Raw genomic sequence first — 13,046 nt, 5'->3', positions numbered from 1 at the left:
TTAAGTATTGCGCGTAATGTAATCAGTAACTACATCCTTGAACATAGCACCAATGTTTTATCCCTAGTGGCAACATCACATCCATAATCTTAGAGATTTCTGTCACTTCCCCAGATTCACGGAGACATGAACCCACTATCGAGCATAAATACTCCCTCTTGGAGTTACAAGCATCTACTTGGCCAGAGCATCTACTAGTAACGGAGAGCATGCAAAATCATAAACAACACATAGACATAACTTTGATAATCAACCTTGGGCTTGCTACTCTCATCAAACAAATTTTCGGGAACAAGCCAAGCATAGTTATTTTCTAGTGCATCATTCATAGCTAGGAGTTTACATGGTATTGGTGCTTTGATCTCCCCTCCATCATCAATATTATTAGTGTATCTTATTCTATCCATGTCCATCTTTTCAAGGAGACTAACAAAATTAGTATGAGAACCAAGCATATTAAATTTAGCAAAAACCTTTCTAGCTTCTCTTGCTAGACCACCAAATTCTTTAAGAAGGGTTTCTAAAACAAAATCTTTCTTTTCCCTCTCTTCCATATCACCAAGTGTAAGGAACATGTGTTGGATTATAGGATTGAGATTAACAAATTTAGTTTCCAACATGCGAACTAAAGCAGCAGCAGCAATTTCATAAGTAGGTGCAAGGTCTACCAAGTGTCTATCCTCAAAATCGTCAATGGTACTAACATGGTTGAAGAATTCTTCTATATTATTAATCCCAACTATAGACCCACGTCCTACCGGTATGTATTTTGTGGTAAAATTAAAAGGAAACATGATGAATCAAGTAAAGTAAATGCAAATAACTAATTTTTTTGTGTTTTTGATATAGTAAACAAGATAGCAAATAAAGTAAAACTAGCAACTAATTTTTTTGTATTTTGATTTAGTGCAGCAAACAAAGTAGTAAATAAAACTAAGCAAGACAAAAACAAAGTAAAGAGATTGGGAAGTGGAGACTCCCCTTGCAGCGTGTCTTGATCTCCCCGGCAACGGCGCCAGAAAAAGAGCTTGATACGCGTACACCACGCGTCCGTTGGGAACCCCAAGAGGAAGGTGTGATGCGTACAGCGGCAAGTTTTCCCTCAGTATGAAACCAAGGTTTATCGAACCAGTAGGAGCCAAGAAGCACGTTGAAGGTTGATGGCGGCGGGATGTAGTGCGGCGCAACACCAGAGATTCCGGTGCCAACGTGGAACCTGCACAACACAACCAAAGTACTTTGCCCCAACGAAACAGTGAGGTTGTCAATCTCACTGGCTTGCTGTAACAAAGGATTAGATGTATAGTGTGGATGATGATTGTTTGCAGAAAAAGAAAACGTATTGGCAAAGAGATTGTATTTCAGTATAAAGAATTGGACCGGGGTCCATAGTTCACTAGAGGTGTCTCTCCCATAAGATAAACAGCATGTTGGGTGAACAAATTACAGTTGGGCAATTGACAAATAAAGAGGGCATGACCATGCACATACATATTATGATGAGTATTGTGAGATTTAATTGGGCATTACGACAAAGTACATAGACCGCTATCCAGCATGCATCTATGCCTAAAAAGTCCACCTTCAGGTTATCATCCGAACCCCCTACAGTATTAAGTTGCTAACAACAGACAATTGCATTAAGTATTGCGCGTAATGTAATCAGTAACTACATCCTTGAACATAGCACCAATGTTTTATCCCTAGTGCCAACAGCACATCCATAATCTTAGAGATTTCTGTCACTTCCCCAGATTCACGGAGACATGAACCCACTATCGAGCATAAATACTCCCTCTTGGAGTTACAAGCATCTACTTGGCCAGAGCATCTACTAGTAATGGAGAGCATGCAAGATCATAAACAACACATAGACATAACTTTGATAATCAACATAACAAGTATTCTCTATTCATCGGATCCCAACAAACGCAACATATAGAATTACAGATAGATGATCTTGATCATGTTAGGCAGCTCACAAGACCCGACAATGAAGCACAATGGGGAGAAGACAACCATCTAGCTACAGCTATGGACCCATAGTCCAGGGGTAGACTACTCACACATCACTCCGGAGGCGACCATGGCGGCGTAGAGTCCTCTGGGAGATGAATACCCTCTCCGGCAGGGTGCCGGAGGCGATCTCCTGAATCCCCCCGAGATGGGATTGGCGGCGGCGGCGTCTCAGTAAGGTTTTCCGTATCGTGGCTCTCGGTACTGGGGGTTTCGCGACGGAGGCTATAAGTAGGCGGAAGGGCAGGTCAGGAGGCGGCACGAGGGGCCCACACCCTAGGTCGGCGCGGCCAGGGCTTGGGCCGCGCCGCCCTATGGTATCGCCACCTCGTGGCCCCACTTTGTCTCCTCTTCGGTCTTCTGGAAGCTTCGTGGCAAAATAGGACCCTGGGCGTTGATTTCGTCCAATTCCGAGAATATTTCGTTACTAGGATTTCTGAAACCAAAAACAGCAGAAAACAGCAACTGGCACTTCGGCATCTTGTTAATAGGTTACTTCCAGAAAATGCACGAATATGACATAAAGTGTGCATAAAACATGTAGATATCATCAATAATGTGGCATGGAACATAAGAAATTATCGATACGTCGGAGACGTATCAGCATCCCCAAGCTTAGTTCTGCTCGTCCCGAAGCGAGTAAAACGATAACAAAGATAATTTCTGGAGTGACATGCCATCATAACCTTGATCATACTATTTGTAAAGCATATGTAGTGAATGCAGCGATCAAAACAATGTATATGACATGAGTAAACAAGTGAATCATATAGCAAAGACTTTTCATGAATAGCACTTCAAGACAAGCATCAATAAGTCTTGCATAAGAGTTAACTCATAAAGCAATAATTCAAAGTAAAGGCATTGAAGCAACACAAAGGAAGATTAAGTTTCAGCGGTTGCTTTCAACTTGTAACATGTATATCTCATGGATAATTGTCAACATAGAGTAATATAATAAGTGCAATATGCAAATATGTAGGAATCAATGCACAGTTCACACAAGTGTTTGCTTCTTGAGGTGGAGAGAAATAGGTGAACTGACTCAACAATGAAAGTAAAAGAATGGTCCTCCATAGAGGAAAAGCATCGATTGCTATATTTGTGCTAGAGCTTTGATTTTGAAAACATGAAACAATTTTGTCAACGGTAGTAATAAAGCATATGTATCATGTAAATTATATCTTACAAGTTGCAAGCCTCATGCATAGTATACTAATAGTGCCCGCACCTTGTCCTAATTAGCTTGGACTACCGGATCATCGCAATACACATGTTTTAACCAAGTGTCACAATGGGGTACCTCTATGCCGCCTGTACAAAGGTCTAAGGAGAAAGCTCGCATTGGATTTCTCGCTATTGATTATTCTCAACTTAGACATCCATACCGGGACAACATAGACAACAGATAATGGACTCCTCTTTTATGCATAAGCATGTAACAACAATTAATAATTTTCTCATATGAGATTGAGGATATATGTCCAAAACTGAAACTTCCACCATGAATCATGGCTTTAGTTAGCGGCCCAATGTTCTTCTCTAACAATATGCATGCTTAACCATAAGGTGGTAGATCTCTCTTACTTCAGACAAGACGAACATGCATAGCAACTCACATGATATTCAACAAAGAATAGTTGATGGCGTCCCCAGGTACATGGTTATCGCACAACAAGCAACTTAATAAGAGATAAAGTGCATAAGTACATATTCAATACCACAATAGCTTTTAAGCTATTTGTCCCATGAGCTATATATTGCAAAGGTAAATGATGGAATTTTAAAGGTAGCACTCAAGCAATTTACTTTGGAATGGCGGAGAAATACCATGTAGTAGGTAGGTATGGTGGACACAAATGGCATAGTGGTTGGCTCAAGGATTTTGGATGCATGAGAAGTATTCCCTCTCGATACAAGGTTTAGGCTAGCAAGGTTATTTGAAACAAACACAAGGATGAACGGCGCAGCAAAACTCACATAAAAGACATATTGTAAACATTATAAGATTCTACACCGTCTTCCTTGTTGTTCAAACTCAATACTAGAAATTATCTAGACCTTAGAGAGACCAAATATGCAAACCAAATTTTAACATGCTCTATGTATTTCTTCATTAATGGGTGCAAAGCATATGATGCAAGAGCTTAAACATGAGCACAACTATTGCCAAGTATCACATTATCCAAGACATTATAGCAATTACTACATGTATCATTTTCCAATTCCAACCATATAGCAATTTAACGAAGAAGAAACTTCGCCATGAATACTATGAGTAGAGCCTAAGGACATACTTGTCCATATGCTACAGCGGAGCGTGTCTCTCTCCCATATAGTGATTGCTAGGATCCATTTTATTCAAACAAAACAAAAAACAAAAACAAACCGACGCTCCAAGCAAAGCACATAAGATGTGATGGAATAAAAATATAGTTTCAGGGGAGGAACCTGATAATGTTGTCGATGAAGAAGGGGATGCCTTGGGCATCCCCAAGCTTAGACTCTTGAGTCTTCTTAGAATATGCAGGGGTGAACCACCGGGGCATCCCCAAGCTTAGAGCTTTCACTCTCCTTGATCATATTGCATCATACTCCTCTCTTGATCCTTGAAAACTTCCTCCACACCAAACTTAGAACAACTCATTAGAGGGTTAGTGCACAATAAAAATTAACATGTTCAGAGGTGACATAATTATTCTTAACACTTCGGCCTCGTTCGGTTCATGGGGACCATATCCCCACGTGGAACAAACCACTCGTGGATTTGGGTGATCCCCTCATGTCACCTCAATCCCCACAAATTCTCTCCCGTATTTCCTTCTAATCCCTGATGCTAAATGCCCATTCGGTTAATCCCGAATCATGGCGATCTGTGCCAGGTCCTTCTCACCGCCGCCCCTCTCGAGCCAGGAGCTTCATCCACGCCGTTGTCCATCCCCACATCTGCAGGTCCCTTGCCGCTCCTCGCCGTCGCCGCTCCGCTGAAGAAGGACATCGTCCTCCCCCGCATCTGCAGGTCCCTTGCCACTCCAAGCCGCCGTCGCCGCTGATTGGAGAGGAAGGAGCACGCGTCCTTGATCTGCTCAACGGGATTCACCACCGCCGTCGGTCAGTCAACCCCTGCCGCCGCGTCGCCGTCGGTCAGTCAGCCCCTGCCGCCGCGTCGCCATCGGTCAGTCAGCCCCCGCCGCCATGTCGCCGCTTTTCCATATCGCGGGAGAGAGATAGGGAGGGACGAAAGAGCGACGAGATAGACTCGTACCGATTCGGGATGTGTTCCACGGGATAAGGGGCGTGTATCTATTTCCCGGCGAAATGAAGGGGATTGGGGGGTAATAGGACGGGGTCGAATCCCTGGCGGGTTTAACCGAACGAGTTTTAAAAGAGCACCGGGATTAAACCACCGCGGGCCTGATCCCGGCTAAGTCGCGGGGATTTCGACCCAAACCCGGCCGGGTAGGGGCGAAACGAACAAGGCCTTCTGGACATTGCATAAAGCTACTGGACATTAATGGATCAAAGAAATTCATCCAACATAGCAAAAGAGGCAATGCGAAATAAAAGGCAGAATCTGTCAAAATAGAACAGTTCGTAAAGACAAATTTTAAAATGGCAACAGACTTGCTCAAATGAAAATGCTCAAATTGAATGAAAGTTGCGTACATATCTGAGGATCACGCACGTAAATTGGCATGTTTTTCTGAGCTATCTACAGGGAGGAAGGTCGGAATTCGTGACAGCAAAGAAATCTGAAACTCCGCAGTAATCCAAATCTAGTATGAACTTTTCTATCAACGACTTTACTTGGCACAACAAAACACAAAACTAAGATAAGGAGAGGTTGCTACAGTAGTAAACAACTTCCAAGATACAAAATAAAAACAAAGTACTGTAGTAAAAACATGGGTTGTCTCCCATAAGCGCTTTTCTTTAACTACTTTCAGCTAGGCGCAGAAAGTGTGTATCAAGTATTATCGGAGGGTGGTGCATCTTCAGCGGGGTATGGAGTTTCCTCAACCGAGCATAGTATATTAGATACATAAGTTTCAGCGTCTCCCTTTTCATTTTTCTTGGGCTTGCTACTCTCATCAAACAAATTTTCGGGAACAAGCCAAGCATAGTTATTTTCTAGTGCATCATTCGTAGCTAGGAGTTTACATGGTATTGGTGCTTTGATCTCCCCTCCATCATCAATATTATTAGTGTATCTTATTCTATCCATGTCCATCTTTTCAAGGAGACTAACAAAATTAGTATGAGAACCAAGCATATTAAATTTAGCAAAAACCTTTCTAGCTTCTCTTGCTAGACCACCAAATTCTCTAAGAAGGGTTTCTAAAACAAAATCTTTCTTTTCCCCCTCTTCCATATCACCAAGTGTAAGGAACATGTGTTGGATTATAGGATTGAGATTAACAAATTTAGTTTCCAACATGTGAACTAAAGCAGCAGCAGCAATTTCATAAGTAGGTGCAAGGTCTACCAAGTGTCTATCCTCAAAATCGTCAATGGTACTAACATGGTTGAAGAATTCTTCTATATTATTTCTCCCAACTATAGACCCACGTCCTACCGGTATGTCTTTTGTGGTAAAATTAAAAGGAAACATGATGAATCAAGTAAAGTAAATGCAAATAACTAATTTTTTTGTGTTTTTGATATAGTAAACAAGATAGCAAATAAAGTAAAACTAGCAACTAATTTTTTTGTATTTTGATTTAGTGCAGCAAACAAAGTAGTAAATAAAACTAAGCAAGACAAAAACAAAGTAAAGAGATTGGGAAGTGGAGACTCCCCTTGCAGCGTGTCTTGATCTCCCCGGCAACGGCGCCAGAAAAAGAGCTTGATACGCGTACAGCACGCGTCCGTTGGGAACCCCAAGAGGAAGGTGTGATGCGTACAGCGGCAAGTTTTCCCTCAGTATGAAACCAAGGTTTATCGAACCAGTAGGAGCCAAGAAGCACGTTGAAGGTTGATGGTGGCGGGATGTAGTGCGGCGCAACACCAGAGATTCCGGCGCCAACGTGGAACCTGCACAACACAACCAAAGTACTTTGCCCCAACGAAACAGTGAGGTTGTCAATCTCACTGGCTTGATGTAACAAAGGATTAGATGTATAGTGTGGATGATGATTGTTTGCAGAAAACAGTAAAACAGTATTGCAGTAGATTGTATTTCAGTATAAAGAATTGGACCGGGGTCCACAGTTCACTAGAGGTGTCTCTCCCATAAGATAAACAGCATGTTTGGTGAACAAATTACAGTTGGGCAATTGACAAATAAAGAGGGCATGACCATGCACATACATATTATGATGAGTATTGTGAGATTTAATTGGGCATTACGACAAAGTACATAGACCGCTATCCAGCATGCATCTATGCCTAAAAAGTTCACCTTCAGGTTATCATCCGAACCCCCTCCAGTATTAAGTTGCTAACAACAGACAATTGCATTAAGTATTGCGCGTAATGTAATCAGTAACTACATCCTTGAACATAGCACCAATGTTTTATCCCTAGTGGCAACAGCACATCCATAATCTTAGAGATTTCTGTCACTTCCCCAGATTCACGGAGACATGAACCCACTATCGAGCATAAATACTCCCTCTTGGAGTTACAAGCATCTACTTGGCCAGAGCATCTACTAGTAACGGAGAGCATGCAAGATCATAAACAACACATAGACATAACTTTGATAATCAACATAACAAGTATTCTCTATTCATCGGATCCCAACAAACGCAACATATAGAATTACAGATAGATGACCTTGATCATGTTAGGCAGCTCACAAGACCCGACAATGAAGCACAATGGGGAGAAGACAACCATCTAGCTACAGCTATGGACCCATAGTCCAGGGGTAGACTACTCACACATCACTCCGGAGGCGACCATGGCGGCGTAGAGTCCTCCGGGAGATGAATCCCCTCTCCGGCAGGGTGCCGGAGGCGATCTCCTGAATCCCCCGAGATGGGATTGGCGGCGGCGGCGTCTCAGTAAGGTTTTCCGTATCGTGGCTCTCGGTACTGGGGGTTTCGCGACGGAGGCTATAAGTAGGCGGAAGGGCAGGTCAGGAGGCAGCACGAGGGGCCCACACCCTAGGTCGGCGCGGCCAGGGCTTGGGCCGCACCGCCCTATGGTGTCGCCACCTCGTGGCCCCACTTCGTCTCCTCTTCGGTCTTCTGGAAGCTTCGTGGCAAAATAGGACCCTGGGCGTTGATTTCGTCCAATTCCGAGAATATTTCGTTACTAGGATTTCTGAAACCAAAAACAGCAGAAAACAGCAACTGGCACTTCGGCATCTTGTTAATAGGTTAGTTCCAGAAAATGCACGAATATGACATAAAGTGTGCATAAAACATGTAGATATCATCAATAATGTGCATGGAACATAAGAAATTATCGATACGTCGGAGACGTATCAGAGGCCTCGTCGAGCCTCTATGCAATGGCCTTTGCCTCTCAGTGTGCTCATGGACGGGGGAGGCCACGACAACCATGAGCTCTGAAGAGGCGTTCGACTCCTCTTCCGACGAGTTGTCAAGGACGTCCTTGATGAAAAACTCGATGGTATGTCTGAGGTCCATCTGCGGGGCAACAATAATGAATCAATGGCGTGCCTATGAGACACAAAATGGCCAAAAATGGTCCAGGGTTTATACCGAGCAATTGGCCAAACATGTCATGGTCATCGATGTCGGTGGGCGACCCCGAGAGAAACTGCGGTGGGGTAGGGGCTGCAATGAGGCCCACAAGGGCACTCCACAACGCCGACACCACTAGTGTCCTCCGGTGAGCTGCGGGCCATACAAAAGGTGTCGGCAACATCGAACGGTAGGGAAGGTGGCAGCGGCGTTGCTCTAGGATTGCAAAGGGAAGGGGGATGCGAATTGGTGTGGTGGGTTTGGTGTCGCTGGTAGGCGGCCCCTAGGTTGAGTAGTGGAGGACGCGCGTAGACTCTCTTGTTGTCTGTGCCGATGCATTCCGAGCCCAAATTTGGGCCACAAATTCGTCAACGCGGACATGCTGATCAGTTTGTGTCGAGCTACTGGGCTGGTGATGTGGGCATACCTAAACAGGTACCTCTCATTACTATACCCAATGCTGTCCAAGTGAAGGCCTACGGAAGAATTGTCCAGCCCAAGTAAAGTTGGGATGTGAAAAAACACTAGAAGGCAGATGGACCTTGCATGAGCAACAAGGATGCGATTCGACTAAGGAAACCCCCGCATTCTAACCTACCTAGACAAGGTAATCTGAGACTTGGCTTCGCCAGGAGGGCCCGCTAAGCAAAGACACGATACACCAAACTCTAGCTACGCTAGATCGATATCACCATAGCTATCTCAGCGATCATTGTAACGTCATCAATAACACAAGTAGAGGCATGAATGTGGGTAAAACTCTCCTTGTTCCCTCTGTGTTGTCCTTGTCTGCCGTCGAAACCACCAATATCCCCAAAATCCAAGTCCAACGACGTATGGTCATTGTCATGGTTACGCCACGTCAATTGGTGTTGTCTGTAGGAAGTCCGCGTTCTGGATGCATGGTTTCTGCGGCTCCGATCTCAGCGATCTACGGCTTTTTGATTTAGGAGGAATCGACCTGCTTTCGATCTGTGTCCTTCATGCCACATTTGCCAGCCATGCGACCAGCCTTTTTCTCCTTCGGCAAAGGAGAAGAGATGAGTTTCGGGACCTTTTGCTTCCACGTTGACTCGGCTGGTTCCATCCACTTTACGGATCGTTTTTCGGTCCCGGCGGAGTTGACATCGCCATCGACCACCGCGACCTCCGCGACGACATCTTTCGTCGGCTCCTGCAGCGAGCTGGATTCGAAGTCGACCCCACGCTCAAAATAAACATCGACCTCTACACCAACAACGGTCTACTTCTTCGACTGCGACGCTCATCACATCACGAGTCTAAACGATCTCATGGAGATTCGTGAAGCTGCCTCTCCACCCGCAATAGTGGCGATAGCAATAGCATTCGCCCGGCATGCTTCCAATGTGCAGTGGTCATCCACCATAAAACTATCGCTGCAGCCACTACCAGTGGCGTGGCAAAAACTCCTCTCGACGAAACACCAACGGCAGAAACACTATTTTAACGGAAGATTCGCCAACGGCGGAAGCGCTTCTCAAACCGCCCCTCTCCTGTCCACACCCCCCCCCCCCAACGGCATGGCAATGGGACATGGAAGCTTATAGGGGCACGAAACCCTTCATAGGGGCAAAACCCGAGAACAAATGCAGGCCTATCACTGCCTCCTCATCGAGCGGCAGAACAAACTGGAGGATAATTGCAAGAAGATAGAAGATGAGAATAAGATGGAGAAGAGAAAAAGGCACTCATTGCATGCACGAAGGCTGCCAACGAGTCGATTCCTCCTAAATAAACTTGTCTTATTGTCACCCCTTACAACTAATGAGAATTAATTAATTTTTAGTATAAAATTATGTTGCTAAAGAAAGATATGTGATACAGTGGTGAAAATCGCCTTCGCTTATTTTGTAAGAATCATCGCTTAACTAAGTAAAGACATCATTTCCGTTCCATGTTCTCTCTCCAACTCAACAAAAAACTTACGCTGCAACTGGACGTGTTTGGCAGCCCGTATCAACTCAGATTTTCCCATCTCAACCGAGATTTTTGGACATACCTATGTTTGTTAGCCTGGTTGCACGCAGATGGGCTATGCCCACCTCATACGGAAAATACCCTCAGCCTAGTCCGGTTGTGAAGCTCAAATCAAGCTTCACAACTCAACCAAGCTGAGTCCATCCCGCAATCCTTCGCGCGGCCCCACCAGCGCACCCCCAGGCCACAGCCCGGCCTCCCCCGCCCTCCTCATTTTCTCTCGACAAGAAAAGAAACAACACATGCTCCTCCCGTGCCCCTCCTCTGACCGTCAGCCGCTGCCGCCCCCTGGCCGCCGGCCGCTGCCGCCCCCTCCCCTAGCTGCCCTGGACGCGGGTCGTCGCCCGCAGCTTCCCATGGAAGCCTCACGCCGCCCCTGGACGTCGCCCGTCGCTGCCCTAGCCGCCCGCCGCCCTTGGATGCCGCCTGGCCGCCGGCCGCCACCACCCCTCCCCTGGCCATCGTGGACACCGGTCGCCGGCCGCCGCCACCCCCCTCCCCTGGCTGCCTGACACCACCCATCACCTCCGGCGCAACACTGCCAAAGGCGGTGCTGCTCCTCACATGCAGATCGAGCTGGAGGCAGCTACAGGAGGACCCGATTGATTTTCTGTCTGTTTTAGGACCTATTTGCAAAAAGGTGTATCTTTTGAAAAAAAAACTGCTAGTTAAATACAGAATATTAAATGAGTGTGTATTTTATGGAATATTGAATTAGTCTGTGTAGTTTAACTTCGTTTGAATATTGAATAGTGCTAAAATCAATTGAGGTGGTATCCTCACTATCTCATCTCATACATGTACTACCAAACAACATCTCAGCCCAGCTTAGCTCACCTCATACATGTGCTACCAAACAACATCTTATCTCATCTCAACTTGGTTAGGGTCATCATTTATGAGAAGAGATAGTTATTCTCGGTTCACCCGGGCTACCAAACACACCCAAGAGAAAGCTGAAACCACCCATTGTACATGACCTAAGATGGTTAAGTCATGCTCTAAGAGAAAGCTGACATCACTCATTTTACATGACCTAAGATGGTTAAGTCATGATGCAGGTATGCAGTGGGATTTTAGACCGATTGCTTCCATTTGCCGCGTGACTTTGTAGCATTGTCCACACAGTATAAACAAGGTATCGAATGATTTAACGTTTCATGCAAGAGCATGTGCAGATCTATTACCTCAGTTTTTGTTTTTGATATGTAAGGGCAATGACGCGACGCAAACGGACGCCCGCCGTGACCGAAAATGCGTGTGGCATCACCTCCAGCGGCGCGACGTAAAGTGATCGGGCCGGTCCGCGGAGACGCAAACCTGGCACAAATATGCGCCAGGTTTGCGTCTCTGCGGACGCTGCGCGGACCCGCCTGGTAGCGGCACAACTGCTCCGTCTTCCGCGGCATTACTTCCGGGCGGTGCGCTGCAACCTTTGCAGGACCGCGTTAATGACGTGCCTCGGCTTCCGCGAGCGTGCGCAGCTAGTAGGCGTTGCACTGGTAGGCCATTGAAGGCGAGATGGCGTCAGAGCCTCTTAAAGGGACGCTGTCGGCGCCTATTTCCCTGACCAAACCATTGCCAAATCCCACAGTATCCACCACACCGACGCCATGGGGAACAAATGTTGGCCGTTCCGCAAGATGAAGAACGACCAGGAGGCTAGCGGCTCGCGTTCCGGCAAGAAGGCATGGGTCGGCCGGTGATACGTCCATTTTGCATCACTATTTTATATCATAATTTACTGTTATTCATTGATATATTTCATATTTAGAGATGATACTTATGTTATTTCACCTATTTTGCATGTTTCATGATTATTGGAGAATTACTCACCGGAGTCAGGATTCTGCTGGAAAAAGCACCGTCAGGATACAATATTTCTGAAGATCAACAATTAACGGAAAATATACCGAAGCTCCTATTTTTCCAGATGATGGAGCCAGCCAAAAGGGGAGGCCAAGGAGGGCCACCATGGGCCCCCCATAGGCCGGCGCGGCCACCAGGCCTGGCTCGCCGCCATGTGGGGAGGGGGCCCACGACCCCCCTCGGCCATCGCCCTCACTACAAGGAAAAGGCCTATTGCCGGCGCACCAAAAAGGCCTATTGCCGGCGCACTTAGAGCCCGCCGGTGGGAACAGGCCGGTGATAATCGCTTATTGCCGGCGCACCTATTGGTGCGCCGGTGGTAACTCGCGTTATCCCCGGCGCACCTGTCTTGTTCGCCGGCGGTAGGTTATACAAGAAAACAAAAAAAATCAAATCTAGATCTAGATCTAGCTAATCAGTGGTTGTCGTCTCTGCGCTGGTGTAGGAGGTACAGAAGGTGCAGGATGATGGCGGAAGCTCCCGAGATCATCGCGTCGGTGTAGGAGG

Source organism: Lolium perenne, chromosome 6 (assembly GCF_019359855.2).
Source record: "Lolium perenne isolate Kyuss_39 chromosome 6, Kyuss_2.0, whole genome shotgun sequence".
NCBI classification, from domain to species: Eukaryota; Viridiplantae; Streptophyta; class Magnoliopsida; order Poales; family Poaceae; genus Lolium; species Lolium perenne.
This window is presented reverse-complemented; position numbering follows the sequence as displayed.